The sequence below is a fragment of the Quercus suber genome, unplaced genomic scaffold, assembly GCF_002906115.3.
Source record: "Quercus suber isolate HL8 unplaced genomic scaffold, Cork oak 2.0 scaffold_257, whole genome shotgun sequence".
In the NCBI taxonomy this organism is placed as follows: Eukaryota; Viridiplantae; Streptophyta; class Magnoliopsida; order Fagales; family Fagaceae; genus Quercus; species Quercus suber.
Window position 1 is genome coordinate 770736 of NW_027069713.1, and position 23643 is coordinate 794378.

The following is a 23643-nucleotide window of genomic DNA, read 5'->3' on the forward strand; positions in this document are numbered from 1 at the left end:
TTCTCTCTCATTTTTATTAGATGTGAAAAATGAAAATACTAGGCAAGTGAAATATCTAAAACGGTTAAAAAAAAAGCCCACCACATATCAATGTTATTGTCATTCTTTCTCTCTAGTCCCACCCTACCATTCTCTCAGGCTGGCAACTCCGACAATTGAAATCTAATGTTTTCTTTGAAATCTCTCTCTCTCTCTCTCTCTCCATACCATGTTGTACCATACAACTTATATGGGGCACGTCACGATATGGGATACAAAACAATGCAATGTAAACGATACAATATTTATTCAAAAACTAAGATACGACACGTCAAAAATATAGGAATTAATTTTAATTCTAGGTATTTTAGACAATTGGTGTTTATTTTAGATTTAAAAAATTCATTAATGCAAATATCAATTCTTAAACAATAACTAACAATAACGTGTATCAATTCTTTATACTATTCTATAAGAGGATTCTTCTATTTGGGGTAAATTTTTTAGTTACTCCAAAATACACAACTTTTAAAAACTTTATAAGAAATACAAGAAAAATCTGAGAATGTTCTTACATTTTTTAAATGAACAATGACTTAAAAGGTAATTGCGAATTGAATCAAATTTATCTATATGAGAGACATTTGCAATGAAAAAGCGGGGATTAAAAATGGTAAGAATTGAAAAGTGGGTATAGAAAAGTTTTAAGTTTTCCTTCATATTTGTTTGGTTGAACGTGGAAAATTCTTTTGTTTAGTTTTTTTTTTTTTTTTGGTTGAGAAACAATTCTTTTGTTTAGTTAAAGAAGAAAAATGAAGTGATATAAAATGGTATTTATAGAAATTGAGTAAATTCTATTTTTCATACCCTAAGGGTTGGGCTAATGCCAACATCCAAGACTTTTCAAAACTAATCAATTTGCTCTATAAAGTCAACTTAGTCCCTAAAAATAAAAAAAGAAGCTGAAAATAAAAATAAAAATTGAGAGTCTGGATTTTAATTTCCTTTTCTAGAAAGAAATATTAAAATAAGAAGAAATTGTGTGGATTTTTCCTAACATGTAAATCAAATTTATGAAAGAATGCAATTTAATGCAATTTACAAGCATGGTAATCAGATTTATTTCCAAGTTTAATCAATAACTCAACAGGTTTTGTTGTTTCTATTTTCCATACAAGATTTAAAATTTCACTTGAAATTTTTAAATTTTGGAGTTAGAAGGTGACAAAAGGCAGAAAGCATTATCTGATTTCAAACTCGATATGTAGAAAATTCCTAGAGTCCCTAATAACATGGATGCTTAAAGTGAGCTAAGTGGCAGTGAAGTCATGCTTGGAATTGATCACTTGGATAACAGTATCGTGTATCGTAAGATACACAAACACTTAATAAAATTTATAAAAAATTATAAATATACATATATAAATGATATATTCATTATAAATTTTAAATATGTTCAACTAATGACTAATTTATTCATCACTTATGTAATAATATTTAACAAACTAACTAAATAAATCAAACTAGCATGTGTTCATAACATACACATTAAAATTACTTAAATTCAAAAGTGATAATATATTACAAATGACTCAAAAATAAAAATTTATTTTCATCATATTCATCAAATTGCCTTATCAACCCCATCTAAGTCAACGCTATCATCATATTTATAATTTTGCAAATTTATTTCTTCATTAAAATTTTCTTCATCGTTATTCGTCATTAACATTTACTATCTCTTCTTGTTCTTTCCATTTCTATAAATTTTTTTGGCATTCTAGTCTCTTGGACTTATAACAATAACAATTAAAACAAAAATAAAAAATTTTAAAAAAATTTTAAATATTAAAGTGAAAGGTAAGTGTGTACTGTGTAGTCAATTGTAGGAGCGAGAGGAAAAAAACTTATGAATATGTTATTTTAGTAAGCTAAATTAAGAAAACTAATAATTTTGTGTTAAGAACAAATCTAACAGCTTGTTAGATTCAAATAAAAGTACAAATGTTAACAAAAAATCTCATTTTAAAGCATTTTTCTATGTATCGTATGATACATACAATTTTATGATACGATACGATTCATATGATACACACACTGTATCGTACGATTCATGAGCACTTACGATACACCGATACGATACGGAATTTTTTACACACGATTCGATATGTATCGTACGATACGTATCGCGTATTGTACGATACTGACAACTATGTTTATAAGAAATACAAGAAAAATCTGAGAATGTTCTTACATTTTTTAAATGAACAATGACTTAAAAGGTAATTGCGAATTGAATCGAATTTATCTATATGAGAGACATTTGCAATGAAAAAGCGGGGATTAAAAATGGTAAGAATTGAAAAGTGGGTATAGAAAAGTTTTAAGTTTTCCTTCATGTTTGTTTGGTTGAATGTGGAAAATTCTTTTGTTTAGTTTTTTTTTTTTTTTTGATTGAGAAACAATTCTTTTGTTTTGTTAAAGAAGAAAAATGAAGTGATATAAAATGGTATTTATAAAAATTGAGTAAATTCTATTTTTCATACCCTGAGGGTTGGGCTAATGCCAGCATCCAAGACTTTTCAAAACTAATCAATTTGCTCTATAAAGCCAACTTAGTCCCTAAAAATAAAAAGAGAAGCTGAAAATAAAAATAAAAATTGAGAGTCTGGATTTTAATTTCCTTTTTTAGAAAGAAATATTAAAATAAGAAGAAATTGTGTGGATTTTTCCTAACATGTAAATCAAATTTATGAAAGAATGCAATTTAATGCAATTTACAAGCATGGTAATCAGATTTATTTCCAAGTTTAATCAATAACTCAACAGGTTTTGTTGTTTCTATTTTCCATACAAGATTTAAAATTTCACTTGAAATTTTTAAATTTTGGATTTAGAAGGTGACAAAAGGCGCATTATCTGATTTCAAACTCGATATGTAGAAAATTCCTAGAGTCCCTAATAACATGGATGCTTAAAGTGAGCTAAGTGGCAGTGAAGTCATGCTTGGAATTGATCACTTGGATAACATTGTTTTTTTTTTTTTTTTTTTTTTTTTTTTAAAGAATACTAAGTATTTTAACACACACAAGGAGAGGAGAGAAGATCTTTAAAAAACTAACAGTGGTGTATATTCAAAAGGGTCATAACATTGTCTTCAATGGTTTAAAGATAAAGCAAATAATCTTGCCATAATCAGTTGATTATTGAATATTGTTGCCATATTGTTTCTGTATGTAGGATTAGGAATGGATTAGTAATTGCCTTTAAGCCATTGTGTAGTTGGGAGGGCGTCTATTTATTGTCTTTGTATTCTTCAATGACTTTATGTTGTTAAGTATTAATGCACTCTTAAAATAGGGAATCTAAGAGCATCTAATAGACTAGTCAAAGTCATTTTTTGGAGAGCAAACCCAAAAAATAAGCCCCAACAACCTCCCTAAAAGGTAAACTTTTTCAAAAAATAAAAAAATAGAGTTGCTACAATAGCTCTCTTGAAGAAGATAGCACTGTAGCAACTTCAAACTATTTTTCTAACTTAAAATAATCCACACTTGAATAAATCCAAATAAAAAATTTAGCACAATAAATTAAAATTTCAGCATTTATCTCAACCTCAATGGCTACAAAGACACTAAAAAAAATACAAAACACAATCTAAACACAAAACACAGTCTTTCTCATAAAACTAATGAAATTAGAAAAGAAAAAAAATTTATTAAAAAAAAAAAAAAAATCTTATTCACAATATCTAGAGATAGAAGACAAAGGACGAAGACTATTTCTCTCTCCCTTGGTGGAGCACAGTGGTGATTTCCCCTCTATGCGATGAGAAGATGAATGGCATGTTTTAGTGTTTTTAGTCCAAGTGAAAGAGAGAGATATCTAAAGATAAAGGTAGACCAATAGGTAGAAAATGAAAAGTAAAAATGAAGATAAAGAGAAGTTAGGATATGTGTGAAGGAGAAAAAACAAGAGAAAAAAGAAAAGAAAAAGAGGAAATGTATGAATGGTAAAAAATGAAGAGAGAAGGAAAAATAAAATTATATTTTATTTTTTCTATTCTATTTAAATATTATTTATTCATTCTTTCTTTAATATTTTTTCATTCTTTTTTAATATTTAAATTTTTTGGTGATATTTTTTTAATAAGCCTTGTGGAGCACTTGCGACAACGATATAGTGAGTAGTAGGATCATTTAATTTTAATGAGAATTATTATGTTTATAATATTTTCACAATAATTTTTCAACAAATTTTATGTGGTAAATTGTTATTGGTTCTAATTTGAACCCACCACTAAATTTTTTTTCTCAACAATAATAGCTAGTAACAACTTGTTGCTTAAGATTTATTGTGAAAGAATTGTGAAAATATTGTGTTAGCATTTCTCAATTTTAATTTTTAATTTTATTTTTCCTTCTCTCTTCATTTTTTACCATTCATACATTTCCTCTTTTTCTTTTCTTTTTTCTCTTGTTTTTTCTCCTTCACACATATCCTAACTTCTCTTTATCTTCATTTTTACTTTTCATTTTCTACCTATTGGTCTACCTTTATCTTTAGATATCTCTCTCTTTCACTTGGACTAAAAACACTAAAACATGCCATTCATCTTCTCATCGCATAGAGGGGAAATCACCACTGTGCTCCACCAAGGGAGAGAGAAATAGTCTTCGTCCTNATTGATATAGCAAAAAAAAGAATCGCATTTTCTTATCAAAAAAAAAAAAAAAAAAGAATCGCATTTTAATCCATGCACTCAACTAAATATTTAGCATTCTACGTGAATCTCAAAGTTAAAAAAAAAAAAATAATAATAATAATAATAATAATAAATCATTCGACCTTTAACCACCGACTCTTTTTTCCATCAAATTTGCAAGTTCTTTGACCTTTTGTATGATATAATCATATTTTTTAATTATTACGTCCCTATTTGGACATGCCTCTTTTATTTTAAAACTCTGTGGTGGTTAAGTGTAATTTGAAAAAAGCTATTAATACTTAATAGAATTGAATCATTTCTTGCACCCTAACTTTTCTTGTTCCAAAAGTAAAAAATAAGTAAATAAATAAAAGGAAATAGAAAATTTTGGTTGACTTAGTTTGTAACGAAAATGTCTAGACAAATACAACGAATTGAAGAAAGACAAAATAGAAATTTACAAAAAATAGAAAAAAAGGAGAGAATTTTTTTTGTTTGAAAAAGTCTATAGAGTATAGATTATAGAAATAAAAAATTTGACCAAGAATTTCACATATACTGATGTAACGTATTATTAGTTATAATTTTTTTTTTAAAAAGTAATATTATTGGTTAGTAAACCGTTTACATATTGCTTTTTTTTTTTAGTATAAGCTTTCTTATGTTGCCCTTGGGCATGAATTGGTTGGACTTAGGGAGCGAACCAAAGCTTTCTTATGTTGCCCTTGGGCATGAGTTGGTCGGACTTAGGGAGTATTTGGTTTGCTATGATGTTATATTATGCCGTAATATTACATTATTGTAATATTACTTTAATATAATTTCAATACAAGAATAAACATTACATTGTTTAAAAATATAATGAGATTAAGGTGATGTGATATATTTTGTAATTTTATATTATGATAATGTTAAAAATAAAATAAATAAAAAATTTTAATATTATATCATCGTAATACGTATCACATTAAAAGACATTACAACGAACCAAATGTACTTTTAGAAGTTTCGGTGTGATTTAACTCGCGTCTTCAAAGGCTATTTAGTTCAAATCGTACGCTTCACAAAAAAATTATTGTGTCACAACGTGTATAATCCCAACGCAACTAAAGATGCTCATGAGTCGGATCAATGATCACACGCGAAGAATTTTTTTTGTTCATTAAAAAAAACGCTTTATTATTTTTATTTTTTATGTTTGTTTTGGAGTTTAATGAGATTAGACACTTCAACGGTGGGAGAAAAGCCGCGTCAACTCGGTGCCTCCAAATGGGTCAATGTCAAAAAAGGTCGTAAATAGGACCAGTGGACGCCACACGCTTTTTTGTTTTTCAACGCAACACTTTCTCATTACTGTACCATAGCCATACCCATAGCACTATTAATCATACCCAACGGCAATATCTTCATTGATTTGTTTTCCCAAATCGTAAAGTAGATACATAGTCACGTGCAGGTGGCCGAAATTGATAACCCAAATTGGAATTGTCTTTGGACTTGGACTTGGGTTGAAGTTTCAAAGAAGAATATGATTATTTAATTTTAGTGAGGTTGGAATTTCTCAAACGGCAAGCAAAAGCAGATAAGCCTCCACCAAATATAAATTTGCATTACATTGTTTAAGGTTTCAGCACAACAGCGGTACATTGTGATATTTCCAATGTTACTTTGTGTTATCTTCTTCTTCTTCTTCTTTTCTTCTTTTTTTTTCCTTTTTCTGTTAAATAATTATAAAACTGATTGGTGTCAACTAATTAGTGTTTTAATCTAATAATAGAAAACTATTATTAGTAGTAGGAATGGCAATAGGGTGAGGCGGGGCCAAAGGATAGAGTCTTCGCCCCCCGCCCTGCATTATTTTTTTTTTGCCCCATCCCGGGAAAATTTTCTAACTCCATCTCCGCCCCTTGAGGCCCCACGAAACCACACCTCACCCCATAAAAATCTACTTCTTGTTAATTTGCCCATAACTTTTACAATTTATTTTTAATAAAACACGTTTCATTAATAAAAATATACTTGAAATTACAAATAAATTTATCTCATCAAATCAAACTAATTTTTAGCAAAAACTAAATAATATTATCCAAGTGTTTTACAAGACAATATCACAATAGAAACAAAAATCTCTTAGTACAAAATCAATGATTTAATAGTATATAAATTTTTTTCTAATAAAGATAAAAGAAAATGTTAAAATTGATATTTTATTTCCAACCTTACTTGAGAGAAAAAAGAGGCAGAGAACTACGTTATGTAGAATAAATAAATTGATAATATGTTTGTTTAAATAGTAGGGTTTTAAGGTATGAAAAATTTATAATTTAACTCTTATCAACGCAGGGCGGGGCAGGTGAGTCTAAAATGTCTAAACCCATCCCCGCCCTGCCCTATGGTGCAGGCTAAAATCTCGCCTAATACCCACCCAACCACCTTTGTAGAGCGGAGAAATTCACACGAGGCGAAGCGGAGAAAGACAGGTCAAATGGGACAGGGCAAAATTGCCATCCCCAATTATTTGATTCAAAAGCAGCTACCATTCCTCCAATCAACCTTGAAATCCACTCCTAAGAGCATTTGCAGGGATGGCAAAATTTTAGCTATTAGCTATACAAAAAGTCACTTTATCTATTTTACCTCCACACATGCTACAGCAGTGGATCTATTTTAGCTTTCAACACAATAAAATAATATACACATCAAATAAAATAATATAACACTACAATAAAATAATATATCTTACTATAAAAAAAATCCACTCTACATAGTCACAGCCAAAGCCACACCCACCACACACACACATGCCCCACTACAACCACCTTTACTTTGGCAACCACAGCACAACATAAAAAAAAAAAAAAAAAAAAACAAAACCAAGGATCAAGCTACTGACAAAGCCAAAAATCCACTGTCAAAGCCNTTTGGCAACCACAGCACAACATAAAAAAAAAAAAAAAAAAAAACAAAACCAAGGATCAAGCTACTGCCAAAGCCAAAAATCACTGTCAAAGCCAAATCATCCTCCACCACCAAACCAAAATCCACAAACCCACTGACAAAATCATCCACCGCCACTACCATAGCCAAAATCAACCACCACCACCACAGCCACCAAACCCATATTAAATTATAAAAAAAAAAAAAAAAAAAAAAACTAATCACAGCAAAGAGAAAAGAGAGATGGCGGGCAGCGGTGGCTTGCGGGAGCTGGGTCGGCGAGCTGGGTTGGTCGAGAGAGGTGAGAGTGACTGAGATAGTGGGTCGGCGAGCTTAGTTGGGCGATAGGGCACGGATTGGGCGTTGGGGCTTGGGGTGGGTCGGCGAGCTTGGTTGGAGGAACAGATCGGCGATGAGGAGTGGCCAGCGAGCTGAGGGATGAGGGAGATGAGGGAATGGCCGGCTTGCTAGAGAGAACAAAATTGAGGAAGAAAGAAGAAAGAGAGAAGCCAGAGAGAGAGAGAATAGGAAAAGATTATTTAATGAGAGATGAGAGAGAAATGTAATAAAAATATATATATATATATATTTTTTTTACCTGTGAGCTACAGTACACATCTAAATATAGATGTGTACTGTAGCTGTGGAGCTAAATCTTTTAGATTTAGCTCCACTGCTACGTGATGTTTTTGTGATTTTGAGCTAAAAATATAGCATTATACCTATATAGCACCACTGCTGTGAGTGCTCTAAGGAGGATAGCTCCTTCAGTGACCGATGTTGGTGCCATTTCTTCTCAACTCCCTATAAAAAGAAATACAAAAAAAATTTTGGGGGCAAATTACTGTTAGTATGCACTCTTGTCCCTTGCTAAGTCTAAATCATGATGCTCCTTGGTATTAGTTTTGTGACACGCTCATCTCTGTACGTTGGGGGCCAAATAATTAATTTGATAATAGGACGCATGGACAGAATAAGGAAAAGCCATGTGGTAAGGTGTGACGGTGACACTCCCTTGTGATTTTACCATTAAGAATTTTTGTTTGAAACTTTTTAAAGGCTCAAGTTGTTTATTTTTGGTAAAATAGATTAATTGAGCTTAATTTTTTTTAACTTTATTATTGGTAATTTTTGTTGTTAGAGTAATTTTTTGGGCTTGTATATTTTTTTTTTTAGATTTAATCTATTAATTTTTTATACCTTTAAAAGGTTGAAAATACTAAAACTAGAAATTTTTTATAAATTGCTAATTAATGTGATAAATGATTATTGGTAAGTAAAAAATGATGCAAGTCTGCAAACCAATAAGAATTTGCTATCTCAATAGTTTGTAAAAAAGTTTGTGAATATAATATTACTCTTAAAAAAAATTGATGGCATTTTTATGGGGGGACAATGTATAATTTTATTGAACAAAATTGCCGAAATTAGTACTTATTAATATATTTATATTTTTTTAAAAAAAAACTTAGGGGGCCAATTGCCCCCTAGTCAATATATAGCTCCATCCATGTTTGCTATAACATTACTCTTAAAAAAATTGATAGCATTTTTATGGGGGGATAATGTATAATTTTATTGAACAAAATTATTGAAATTAGTATCTATTAGTATACTTTTTTTTTTTTAACACTTAGGGGGCCGATTGCCCCCTAGTCAATATATAGCTCCGTCCATGTTTATTCCGTTAGATGTTTCTGTTAATTTTAATGGAATTTTTCGAATTTCATAATGTGGTAAAAATGCCAACTTCCACTACTAGAAAAGAAATTGAGGGGAAAAAAAAACATTCCACCTCTAATTTACTTTGAAGCCTATGTAATTCTTTCGCCTCAAAAAATTCATAAATTTAAAAAAAAAAAAAAATCACTCTTATAGATCAGTCATGTAAGTCAATCAATTTAAACTTTAAGAAAAGAGAATAGCACACTTATGTTGTTGTCATTATCTCTACTTTTCTTTCTAACAAAAAAAAAAAAAATTATCTCTACTTTTAACAATTTATCAGAGAAAGGAGAATGGCCTGTGAAGTTTTTCAACCTTTTTCTAACTTTATATAATTTGTGTTTCACTAAAGATATAACATTGTTTAGTTTATACTGTTAACGTCTTACTATGTTAAATCCTTTCAGTAATTTCTCCATGTTTTAAAGACCACCTATGGTATATATAATTTCTTCTTTTTATTTTTGAGATGAAGAGGAGAAATACATCGAACAAACTAAAGGATAAGAATAGTTGTCAATTAAGTTACAAACCTATTCGGTCATAAGAATATAATTTTATTGAATTTTATTGAAAAGAGAAGGGTGTACTACTTTAATTCTAGCCACTTCCTTTGGGTCCAGAGTGTCCCAAAAATAGGAAAAGAAGAGATGGTACAAAACATAGCCCTACAAGTCGGATTGTGGGTTATAAAATAAGCTGTTCTTATAACCAAAATGAAATCTAACAAGCTTTGAGCCAAAAAAAACAAAAAAAAACAAAACAAAAAATTGTAAGAAAACTTTTGATATTAATTACAATTAATTGGTTGGATAGACCAATCAATGATGTGGTACCTTCAAATAAAGAATACGGTGATTTACCCTATATAAGTTTGTATGACTTTCTTTAATCTTTATATCTTGCTTCCCTTATTATATCCTCTTTGCCTTCTAGTGATAGCCTTTGAGTTTTGAGTCCTCTAACTTGATGTTCATTATATCTTTTATGTTTTAGTAGCAAAACCAAAGGATAGACAACATGCAAATTAACCTGTGGGTTAAGGGGTTACACTTAAAAAATGCTAGCAGTGTTTGCCTGTTTGGTTTTTCCTGACCAGCAGAACAGAAGGCTCGAGTATGCTAAACGTTTCTAAATAATTCATGGGAGAGCTTATTTTTATTTTATCGAACTTATATTTGGTTTATGTACAATTTTTTAAATATTCACTTTTTCTTAGATACAGTTGTATTTTATCCAACTTATTTTTCAAAAACATCAATATTTAAAAGATTCACTTTTTCTTAAGTACAGTTGTACTCTACCCAACTTATTTTTTTAAACCTAATAAACTGATGAAAATAAATTATTCAAAATGAGCATTAATCCTTAGAGCATTCTCATTAAGCCTCCTAAGTGCTATTTTTTATGTGGGTTTTGGCTGGGGTTGAGAATGAGGTGGGTGGTGGTGGTTTTGGTTGGGGTTGAGATCGGGGTGGTTGGGTGGTTGGTTTTGTGGTGGGGCGATGGAGGTTTGTGGTGGGTTTTCTGCTGTGGTTTGTGGTAGTGGTTTTGGTTCGGCGTGGTGCATGGGTCACCGATCCTAGGTTTGTGTGTGTGATGGGTTTTGGTTGCTACAATGTGGTGCTGTGCTTGTCAGATGGTGTTGTGACTTGTGGTGGTGGTGGCTGTGGTGGGTTGTGGTTGCTACAATGGTGGTTATGGCAAGTGGAGCGGTGGTAGGGGTGGTGGAGGAAGGGGTTGGCTGTTGCTATAGTTTTGTGGAGTTGTTTTATTATTATTTTAATGAGTAGTTTATATTATTTAAATGAAATGGTAAAAAATATAGAATCTTTGATATTGGGTGTATTGTAAAATAAGTTATTAAAAGCTAAAATTTTAAGTTTTGAGGTGGTATATGCTAAAAATTTTACTCACCTTGATAAGAATGCTCTTATAATTCTTCTATCTAAGCAATGCTACTTAATTCCCTAGTACCATTGAAAAATTATCCTTACCTTGAATTAAACTCACAAGAGGTGTGTAGATTGAAAGATGCGTCTTTTTCAATTTTTTTTATTAGTCAATTTTTTGGCTTGAGCTGGATTAGGTGGAACATTGGAGCCTTGTTAAGGCATTTTACTTATCTTGTAGAGTCCAAATCCTCTATACCACTTTTTGTGTAGAGAAATGATATGTCTACAAATTTTTACAACAAATCCTAAGTGATAGTTGTTACTGTTGTTATTGTTAGGGCAAAAAAGTAATCTTTGTGTTAGGTTCAAATTTGAACCAATAAAACTAACCACTTGTGATTTGTTGTAAAATGTTGTAGACGTAGCATCTCCCTTTTGTATAGCACTCTATGTTCCACCAATCATTACTTACCATATGTATAATTACTTTCCATTTTAAACTTCAGTTATTCTATAAGAAAGTAAAATGAAAAATGGCAAATAGTGATTGGTGGAACATAAACTGGTATACAAAAAGTGTACAGAAGATTTGAACTCATCTTGCAATTGTAGGTTAAGCAAAGGTTTGTGGTAATTCATTACAAAAGCCTTGAGATTTTACAATTTACATGGTTGTGACAACGTACATTTTTGGCACGTGGGATGTGGCTATTCACAATTTTGCATAAAGATTAATAACTTCTTTTTTAAAAAATAAAAAACTACTTTGGCAACTCACCATATTCAATTGTGAATCAAAAGTTATTATCAAAATAGTGAGCAAATTTATTTTTCAGATCGTTTTCAAAGTGATTTGAGCACTTTTGAATTGTGTTTATTTTCAAACTATTGTGAACTCTTTAATTTGACATATGTCAAGCTTATCATTAGAGCGGGACCAAAGTTATTAACGAATACAAAATGAGGTGTCATGAGAGTGTCGCTATATTTGGTTGAGATCTCGTCGAATCTTAACGGATTTGAGACTGAGAGAATGAGGGAGGATAGGGTTGAGGGGGATGGAAATTTCCAGTGAGCTTGGATTCGATCGATTTGTTTTCGTCAAGTTTCAAAGCCCAAAATCGCCACGCAACTCGCACCCCTTAGTTGCTGATGCCGGAGATCTGCTGCAAACTACCTATCTACCAGGATTAAGTCGATTTTGATTTGAATGGATGGGGTTGGGCGGTTTCGTCATGTTGCCAATTGGTTTGTACAACCCTAGTTTTTACAATTGTTGATAAAAAAAATTATGATTGAAACAACACCACTTTCACATTAATCTTACCATTTTCACATTAATCTTACACTGATATAATTTTTATTAACATCAATCATAATATATTATTTCAATAAATTTTTTTAAAAGAATAAAATTTATTATATATCTAGATTTATTGTATTTTCAAAAGGAAACCAAATAAAAAAAGAGGAAATAAAGAATAGTATGCCTAAAATAGGACAAAAAAGGGTTTTTGTGAAATGTCTGTATATGATTCTTGCCAACGTGACCTCCATCACCGTCAGATAACATCAATTGAAAGAACATCAACTCTCTTGAAAACACCCGAAAAAAGTCGTTGATGTTTACATTCTTACCGCTCTTGTAATTCATCACATATTTATGAACTCAACTAGCATTTTGTAAAAGGGATTCAACTTACCATTAAGCATTTTGTAGTTTTTAGACTAATAAAATATGTAAAACTATTGATCTTTAAATTAATTTAGGAAATGAAATAGATTTCAGTTATTCATCAAAATCAAAATTTAAAATAAAAATCTTTATTTTTAAAAGCATGGATATTTCTTGCCATCTCCAAAATTTAAAAAATAAAAAAATAAAATTCTCACCCCAACATATTGTGCGCATGGTTTCTTTTTTTCTTATAATAAATGAGTTAGAAAAATTTGAATCCAAGTCTTCAATATAAAAAAATTGGATAATACAAAAATAAGAAATAAAGATTGCACTCAACCTTGTGCCAATATTGTAGGTTTAGCTTCACCCACGTTTCTTGGAAGTGCTAAAGTGCCTCTATAGAGAGCAGTTGTTACCGCCTATATTCTATACATTAATTTATGAGTCAGTTAATAGATGCTTTAAGGCAATTATTAAATACCATAATAGGAAATTTTGACACTACTTTGATGAGATATATAAAAAGCTATCAATAACATTTATTGTTTTATTATTCTCTCAATAAAATATTTTTAAAAATAGTTCCTAAACCAATACCCTTAGGGCAATAGTTAACATTTCTCTTCATTTATATGTAAGACACATTGGCTGATTGGCATTCCATACTTTCATTGAGAGGCTTTATTTATGTAGGTGTTGTATTTGCTTTTGCACGGTTCTCAGAACCGTGAGGTTCGACCGCGGTTCACACAGGTCCCTGCTTTTTTACCATATAAAGGTTCTTGAGTCTAAAAGAACCGCAAAGATGAGCGGTTCGAGGTTTTTCCGGTCGGACCGTACGGTCCGGTTCGGGTTTCAAATCTATGTGTTTTTGTTTTGTTAAAATAGACACCATAAAAATAATATGATGTAGAGAGAAAAAACTAGAGACTAGAGAGAGTGATAATGGAGAAGCCACGTGTAGACCAAGGGAACCAAGCCACTAAGGCTCGCTAGACATTTTGAAAATATTTTATTTACCCATATAGAATAATTATATTTACAATTGACCCTTAAGAAAAAAATCTCTCCAACCGCGATTACTTTCTTATTATATCTTTTAGTTTTCAATTTTTTTGATCACACGTCTGTGATTTATAATTGATTTAATCACAATTTTGTCCCACTATATTGTCAAAATTTGTTTTATTTTTTAATTTAAAATATTTCGTATAAAATTCATGTTGCTTATAAATCATAGAGCAAATGACATGTGAATTGAGATCTATCTCCTTAAAAAGAGCGAGCATTGAACCTCAGTTCAAATAATATTTTGTATTTCTTTTGAAGAAATAATATTATTCAACATTTTATTCAATTACTTATTGTATTATTTTCATTATTATTGTGTTTGCACTAACGTTTCACAAGCTTTAAGTTAAAGATCATTATGCTCAAAGGAAAAAAAAAAAAAAAAAAAAGAGAGGTAAAAGATCANGCATCTGAACCCCCAAAAGCCAATTCCATCAAAACTCTTATATGCTATAAAATTTACAATCTTGTTACAGTGCACTCTCATTTTTGAGAGCGCACTGTAGCAATATTGTATAATATTTTATTGATTCTAATTCTCTCTCTTCTCAGACTCTCATACTCTCCCTCAAACTCTTAGACTCTCCCTCTTGTTCTCTGGTTCTCCCTCACAACCCAAGCATCATCTCCCTTCACTTTTCATCGCATTGTCTCCGTTCTAATGAGCATCTGATCTCTATTAAGCTTCAATGGTTTGTGGTCGGCGATTATGGTCATGATTTGGTGGGTTTCATGGGTTTGATTTGGTGGGTATCGGTGGTGCTCAGGACGATTTTGATGGGGTTGAGCTCGGGGTGGTGGGTTTTGGCTGGGGTTGAGAATGAGGTGGGTGGCTGGTGGTGGGTTTTGGTTGGGGTTGAGATCGGGTGGGTGGGTGGTTGGTTTTGTGGTGGTGGCGATGGAGGTTTGTGGTGGGTTTTCTGCTGTGGTTTGTGGTAGTGGTTTTGGTTCGGCGTGGTGCATGGGTCACCGATCCTAGGTTTGTGTGTGTGATGGGTTTTGGTTGCTACAATAGTGGTGCTGTGGCTTGTCACGATGGTGTTGTGACTTGTGGTGGTGGTGGCTGTGGTGGGTTGTGGTTGCTACAATGGTGGTTATGGCAAGTGAAGCGGTGGTAGGGGTGGTGGAGGAAGGGGTTGGCTAGTTGCTATAGTTTTGTGGAGTTGTTTTATTATTATTTTAATGAGTAGTTTATATTATATAAATGAAATGGTAAAAAATATAGAATCTTTGATATTGGGTGTATTGTAAAATAAGTTATTAAAAGCTAAAATTTTAAGTTTTGAGGTGGTATATGCTAAAAATTTTACTCACCTTGATAAGAATGCTCTTATAATTCTTCTATCTAAGCAATGCTACTTAATTCCCTAGTACCATTGAAAAATTATCCTTACCTTGAATTAAACTCACAAGAGGTGTGTAGATTGAAAGATGCGTCTTTTTCAATTTTTTTTATTAGTCAATTTTTTGGCTTGAGCTGGATTAGGTGGAACATTGGAGCCTTGTTAAGGCATTTTACTTATCTTGTAGGAGTCCAAATCCTCTATACCACTTTTTGTGTAGAGAAATGATATGTCTACAATATTTTTACAACAAATCCTAAGTGATAGGTTGTTACTGTTGTTATTGTTAGGGCAAATAAGTAATCTTTGTGTTAGGTTCAAATTTGAACCAATAACAACTAACCACTTGTGATTTGTTGTAAAATGTTGTAGACGTAGCATCTCCCTTTTGTATAGCACTCTATGTTCCACCAATCATTACTTACCATATGTATAATTACTTTCCATTTTAAACTTCAGTTATTCTATAAGAAAGTAAAATGAAAATATGGCAAATAGTGACTGGTGGAACATAAACTGGTATACAAAAAGTAGTACAGAAGATTTGAACTCATCTTGCAGTTGTAGGTTAAGCAAAGGTTTGTGGTAATTCATTACAAAAGCCTTGAGATTTTACAATTTACATGGTTGTGACAACGTACATTTTTGGCACGTGGGATGTGGCTATTCACAATTTTGCATAAAGATTAATAACTTCTTTTAAAAAATAAAAAAATAAAAAACTATTTGGCAACTCACCATATTCAATTGTGAATCAAAAGTTATCATCAAAATAGTGAGCAAAATTTATTTTTCAGCATCGTTTTCAAAGTGATTTGAGCACTTTTGAATTGTGTTTATTATCAAACTATTGTGAACTCTTTAATTTGACATATGTCAAGCTTATCATTAGAGTCGGGACCAAAAGTTATTAACGAATACAAAATGAGGTGTCATGAGAGTGTCGCTATATTTGGTTGAGATCTCGTCGAATCTTAACGGATTTGAGACTGAGAGAATGAGGGAGGATAAGGGTTGAGGGGGATGAAATTTCTAGTGAGCTTGGATTCGATCGATTTGTTTTCGTCAAGTTTCAAAGCCCAAAATCGCCACGCAACTCGCACCCCTTAGTTGCTGATGCCGGAGATCTGCTGCAAACTACCTATCTACTAGGATTAAGTCGATTTTGATTTGAATGGTATGGGGTTGGGCGGTTTCGTCATGTTGCCAATTGGTTTGTACAACCCTAGTTTTTACAATTGTTGATAAAAAAAATTATGATTGAAACAACACCACTTTCACATTAATCTTACCATTTTCACATTAATCTTACACTGATATAATTTTTATTAACATCAATCATAATATATTATTTCAATAAATTTTTTTAAAAGAATAAAATTATTATATATCTAGATTTATTGTATTTTCAAAAGGAAACCAAATAAAAAGAGAGAAATAAAGAATAGTATGCCTAAAATAGGACAAAAAAGGGTTTTTGTGAAATGTCTGTATATGATTCTTGCCAACGTGACCTCCATCAGCCGTCAGATAACATCAATTGAAAGAACATCAACTCTCTTGAAAACACCCCCGAAAAAAGTCGTTGATGTTTACATTCTTACCGCTCTTGTAATTCATCACATATTTATGAACTCAATAGCATTTTGTAAAAGGGATTCAACTTACCATTACGCATTTTGTAGTTTTTAGACTAATAAAATATGTAAAACTATTGATCTTTAAATTAATTTAGGAAATGAAAATAGATTTCAGTTATTCATCAAAATCAAAATTTAAAATAAAAATCTTTATTTTTAAAAGCATGGATATTTCTTGCCATCTCCAAAATTTAAAAAATAAAAAAATAAAATTCTCACCCCAACATATTGTGCGCATGGTTTCTTTTTTTTCTTATAATAAATGAGTTAGGAAAAATTTGAATCCAAGTCTTCAATATAAAAAATTGGATAATACAAAAATAAGAAATAAAGATTGCACTCAACCTTGTGCCAATATTGTAGGTTTAGCTTCACCCACGTTTCTTGGAAGTGCTAAAGTGCCTCTATATGAGAGCAGTCGTTACCGCCTATATTCTATACATTAATTTATGAGTCAAGTTAATAGATGCTTTTAAGGCAATTATTAAATACCATAATAGGAAATTTTGACACTACTTTGATAATACAAAATAAGAAATAAAGATTGCACTCAACTTGTGCATATTGTATTAGCTAACTTTGATGAGATATTAAAAAGCTATCAATAACATTTATTGTTTTATTATTCTCTCAATAAAATATTTTTAAAAATAGTTCCTAAACCAATACCCTTAGGGCAATAGTTAACATTTCTCTTCATTTATATGTAAGACACATTGGCTGATTGGCATTCCATACTTTCATTGAGAGGCTTTATTTATGTAGGTGTTGTATTTGCTTTTGCAGGTTCTCAGAAACGTGAGGTTCGACCGCGGTTCACACAGGTCCCTGCTTTTTTACCATATAAAGGTTCTTGAGTCTAAAAGAACCGCAAAATGAGGCGGTTCGAGGTTTTTCCGGTCGACCGTACGGTTCGTCGGGTTTCAAATCTATGTGTTTTTGTTTTGTTAAAATAGACACCATAAAAATAATTATGATGTAGAGAGAAAAAACTAGAGACTAGAGAGAGTGATAATGGAGAAGCCACGTGTAGACCAAGGGAACCAAGCCACTAAGGCTCGCTAGACATTTTGAAAATATTTTATTTACCCATATAGAATAATTATATTTACAATTGACCCTTAAGAAAAATATCTCTCCAACCGGATTACTTTCTTATTATATCTTTTAGTTTTCAATTTTTTTGATCACACGTCTGTGATTTATAATTGATTTAATCACAATTTTGTCCCACTATATTGTCAAAATTTGTTTTATTTTTAATTTAAAAAAAAAAAAGAGAGGTAAAAGATCATTGAGAACCCAAGTTCCATGGGTCCGGTTATTTTTGGGTTCAAAAATTGGCTTTATTGAACATGGATTTCTTAACTTTCATGGACAAAAGATAGAGTATATACAATGAGTAATTCTTAGATACTCTCAAAGTATAATGAATGATATTCATTCCTTTCACATTTATGATGAGGTCCATTTATTAAATCCATAATGTGGTATATCATAAAATTAAAAAATAAAGTATCATTTCACTATACTCTAAGAGTATCTAAAAATTTTTCATATATTATATAAGAATTTATGGTAGATAGCTTGAAAAATGGAATATATATGTGAGCCTCAACAACGTGACCAACTCTCAACTACCAGTGTTATTAGCCACAGGCCAACTATACATATGGCTTCCCACCTACCCAATCCAATCGGGCAAGCTCTTTGTTATATTATCACACGTCTATATTTCATGGTCTTAAATAATCCCCATGGAAAAAGACTTGCACCAGCAAAAATAATATTAAAAAAAAAAACCTTCATGGGAAATGGATATTGTGATTTGTGAGATATCTTTGACAATGTTCTCAAGCGCTTTCGCTTTTATTGGAGGCTTCTGACCATGAAAATGCAAGGACACTTGTTTTTTTCTTATGAACAAAAAAAGGTGCATCTCTCATATTTAGAAAAAAGGATCTTGGGTTTTTTTTTTGGTACAGTAAAGTTAGGGATAAAAAAAATTCACAATATTTTTCAAATTAGTCTATCACCTCACATATGAACCCACCACAATCTATAATTTGATTTTTGTAACAACTCATGTGAAGTGGTAGGCTAATATTAAAATATTGTGCAATTTATTCATATGTGATTGTGAAGTAGTAGGCTAATATGATAATATTGTGAAATTGTTATGAATTTTTGTTGTGTCCTTAGAAGGAATCAGATTCAAATAATGATTAATGAGCAATCTTCACCTCAAAGCAAATTATTTGAAAATTTAAATTTAGAGATTCATCGATGGAGTGTGGATACTTATTCCAAAATTCCCATAATTTTTAATTTTCTAAAATAATTCCCTCTAACTTAATAATGTGATTGTTTGGGAATGTTGTGAAATATTTTATGAATTTTCGTTGTGTCCCACACTTTTTGGTTTGAATTTATGCTTAGCATTTTTGTTTGTCTTATTAGGTAAAGTATATTGATAGAATCTCATAAGTTGCATTAACAAAAAAAAAAAAAATGAAAATACGGTCATTTGCTGCTATAAAAGTTATAAAATATTGGATTACCAAAAAAAAAAACTCATAAAAATGATAGATTGATCATCAAACACATATAACTATATAAGAATGAAGGTCCAATGTTTAGTACCATATCTCATTCAATTAAAAGTTTTGAATGATGTTTCTACTTAAAAATTCCACAATTTATTTTTAGTCATTCATATCTTAAGGGTGTCTAACTAAACAAAAAAAAAAACACATCTAAGTATGCAAAAATGTCATAACTTTTTCATAATGAATGAGAGCGTATATTGTAATTACTATTAATAAAAGTTAGGTTAATAATGAGCCTAAAAAAAATGGTAAAAACTTTGTACACTTGACTTTTACTCAAACAAAATAGTGGTGAATTTATGAAAGAGTAATGATTATCACACAATTATTGTTGCACACACTCCATATACACTCATTTGAAAATCATGTTTTCAAAACATAATTTTACGATTTTACTATTATAACAAAATAATGTTTTCAAAACACGATATTAATTGTATGAATGTGTGTCTCATACATACAATGTGTAACTATTAACCTCAAGCTCTTTTCGTAAGCTTCCAAACCACCAAAAAGTAGTGTGCACATCACATGATCATATCATAGTATATATTTTTACATTTATGAAAGACTAATGATTATTACAGACTCATTGTTGCTCACACTCCATATACACTAATTTGAAAATCAAGTTTTCAAAACATGGTATTACAATTTCACAACTATAACTGAAATAATGTTTTGGAAACACAATTTTAATTGTACAAATGTATATCATACAATGTGTAACTATTAATCTCAAACTCTTGAGGGAAAGCTCCCAAATCACACCCAAAAAAGAAAGAAAAAAAAAGAAAAGTAGTGTCCTGGCCACATGATCCTATCATAGTATCCTTTTCTACAACTTAAGACTCACTCCTTTGTGACAGAAAACTAGACAAGGGTAGTGCCACTCGTTAACACCAAGGAAAAGATGTCAAGTCATTGTACAAACTAGGGTATTCTCCCATCATTAAATAACATGACTATTTCAAAGTAGCCCTGCCTAAAACGACAGCCACGTTTACATGGTTCCTTTGTGGGTTGTCAACTTGTCATGTTACTGTTTCAAACAGTTGGCTGGTTATGTGTGTGAATCGCTGCCAACAGAAAGGGTGGAGTTTACAAGGTTCATTTCATTGAATTTGAGGCCACATTTCCATCACCTCTCTTATTATTAGTCCAAATGTCCAATTGCCACAATTATTATATCACAATGGAAGAGATTGATTGTCTGCCATAATTTGCATTTTTCCTTTGCATCCCAGATCAGTTTTGTTAAGAGTGCTATAGTCAGCTCAATTAATAAATAATATTTGTAATAAAAAACTCTATATTTTAACTGCTTCTTTTTTAATTATAAAACTTCAATTTATGATATTCACTAATGATTGTGTTTTTATTATTAGAATAAATACATCAATCAATTTTAATGTTTATAGAAATTGAATTTTAAATCTTTTATTTAACTATTAGAAACTTTACTAGTTAAGTTAATTGAAACTCACATTCTGTATTTTATCTTGATAATAAAGATGGATTATCATATAATAATAATAGATACAAGGAACTTGAAAATCTACCATATTTATAAAAAATTAACAAAATAAAAAGTATTAGTATAATTTATTGACAAAAACTACACTTTACAATCGGTAGAATTGTTAAGGTTACTAAACGGAGTTACACAGCGGCTATACTTTGGCAACAGAAGCAAACAACCAAGGGACATCTATTGCCTTGTTGGAGAAACCTCCTCCTTGTATTGCCCATCACAACCTTTCAAATGTACAGTTATTAAATTAATAAAAGCCATCGTCTCATATGAAAAATAAAAAGTGTGCAATTTTAACTACGTTCTAGTCTTAATCTAACTTCATGTATTGGTTTATCACCTGTTAAGGTCTAAGAATGGAAATTAATAAATGATTAATAGATGTTAATGACTCAGCATTGATTTATATATATTTTTTAATTTTTAGAAAAGTTAAGTAGGATCAACATGGATTCAAGTTCGTTGCTAAAGCGTGGGTTCCAGTTAACTCAACTGGTAAAATCTTTGATGATTGACACCAAAAACTGATTAGTGTTTTGATCTGATTATAAAGACTAAAGAGTTATCATTAAAGGTGAACGCCATATATTGAAACTCTCTCAAAAAAATTGTTGCTAAAGTTTTATAACTTGGAGCAGGTGACATGTTTTTTGTGTGAATAATTTGATAATTACAATAGGGGAGATGGGATTTAAACCATAGATTTTTGAAAATACCAAAATATGCTAACCAGGTGACATTTTTAAATGTGAAAAAGGTTATATGAAATGTTTATTCATTATACATATCTTTTAAGAAAAAAACAATAATCATATTTATAGTAAGGACATTAGTTTCATTTTGATTCTAAACATTATTTTGAAAACAAAGATTATGTAACCTTTAAAAAATTATACAAATATGTTGGAGTTGGCTCATATTTGTTACTAGTTCCGTAAGTTCAGATATTTTAGGAAATTTGTTTAGGGAAGAATTTCTTTTTTGATAGAATGTACATGATAGAATTATTATATAAAAATAATGTTATAACCTTATTTCTAGTGGATTATTAGTTGCTTGCTCTCTAAGACATAGGCACTAGCGAATCATGTAAAAATATTTTCGTTAATAGATGATTTCAAACAAAATATTAAGAAATTGAAATTTAACAAAAGATGTACTTGACATTTAAAACTTCATACAAAAATATGTATGAAATTGTGGGAGCAAATCATCAAAATCTTTAAAAAGGATAAATAATCTTGTTTTTACTCTAATAAGATTAAAGGAATTGAGGTAAATGAAACTCAAGCATTTATCCTCTCTAATTGTTTAATAAGTTGAAAACAATTGCAACTATTACATCATGTAGATAAGTTTTTAACCATTTATGGAAATAGTAGGAATTTACCTCTCTCTCTCTCTCTCTCTCTCTCTCTAAAGTTTACTTCAATTTCTAGAGAGTGAGGCAATTAACAACTTATTACTACCATCATACACCCTTGGTTGATGGTCACTTCTCAAGTATAAATGCTTATGGGGTGTGGAGGCAATGGCAAGTTCAAGTCTCTAGGAGTAGCTTCACACATATATACACTTAGATTAGGTTAAGTAGAATTTCTATCTTGTAAAAAAAAAAAAAAAAACTTATTGCTAATAGACTAATAAATTAAACAATTATTGTTCATTGAAACAATTTAACAATTTATACATCTAATGAAATATCAGGATTCCCTTTTTTAGCGTGTAAAAGTGAATTTGGATTTTGAACATTTGGATTTCACTTTTTCTCTCTTCATAGAAGTGAATATGAATTTCAAATTTTATTTATTTTTTCTTTTAAAAGGAATATCCGAATTCTAGTTTTTGTATTTTATTCTCTCTCCTCCCAATTTTTGTATATTTTTGAGATCACTCATGCAAGTGTTCCCAATGAATTTTTTTATGTTATGTTGTTGTTGCTATTATCGTCATGATCCCTATTATTTAATTATCATCACTAACTCTTAATGTCATTAATAATAATTGTAGGGGCGGGTTTTGGGATCCTAAACCCAAAAAGTAAATGGATTAAAGCCCAAAGAGCCTAATACAATGAATTTGTAGAGAGTGGGCTAAAAATTAGATTTCAATGAATTGGACAACGCTTACAATGGACTAAAGATGGTAAGAAAGTAAGGAAAAACAATGAAGAGATAGGTTGAGTCTCAATGGGTTCGTGTCATATTTGGATTAACACGACTGACCCGTTTAATAAATAGGTTGGGTTAGTGTTCAACATATGGAATCTGTTTGACCTGTTTAATTAAATGACATTTTACCAATATACCTTTCAAACCCTAGATATATACATTTATTAGTTGTTGTGGTTTATTTTCTTTGACATATAGTGATTGATTATTTGTGATATTGAGATATGCTTTAGTTTTGAATGACTATTTGTGGTGCAATTACTTATTAGTTCTAAAATTTTATATTAAAAAAATTTTTTTGTTTGTTTTTTCATAATTTTTTTCTTTTCATTTTGAAAATATTTAATAAA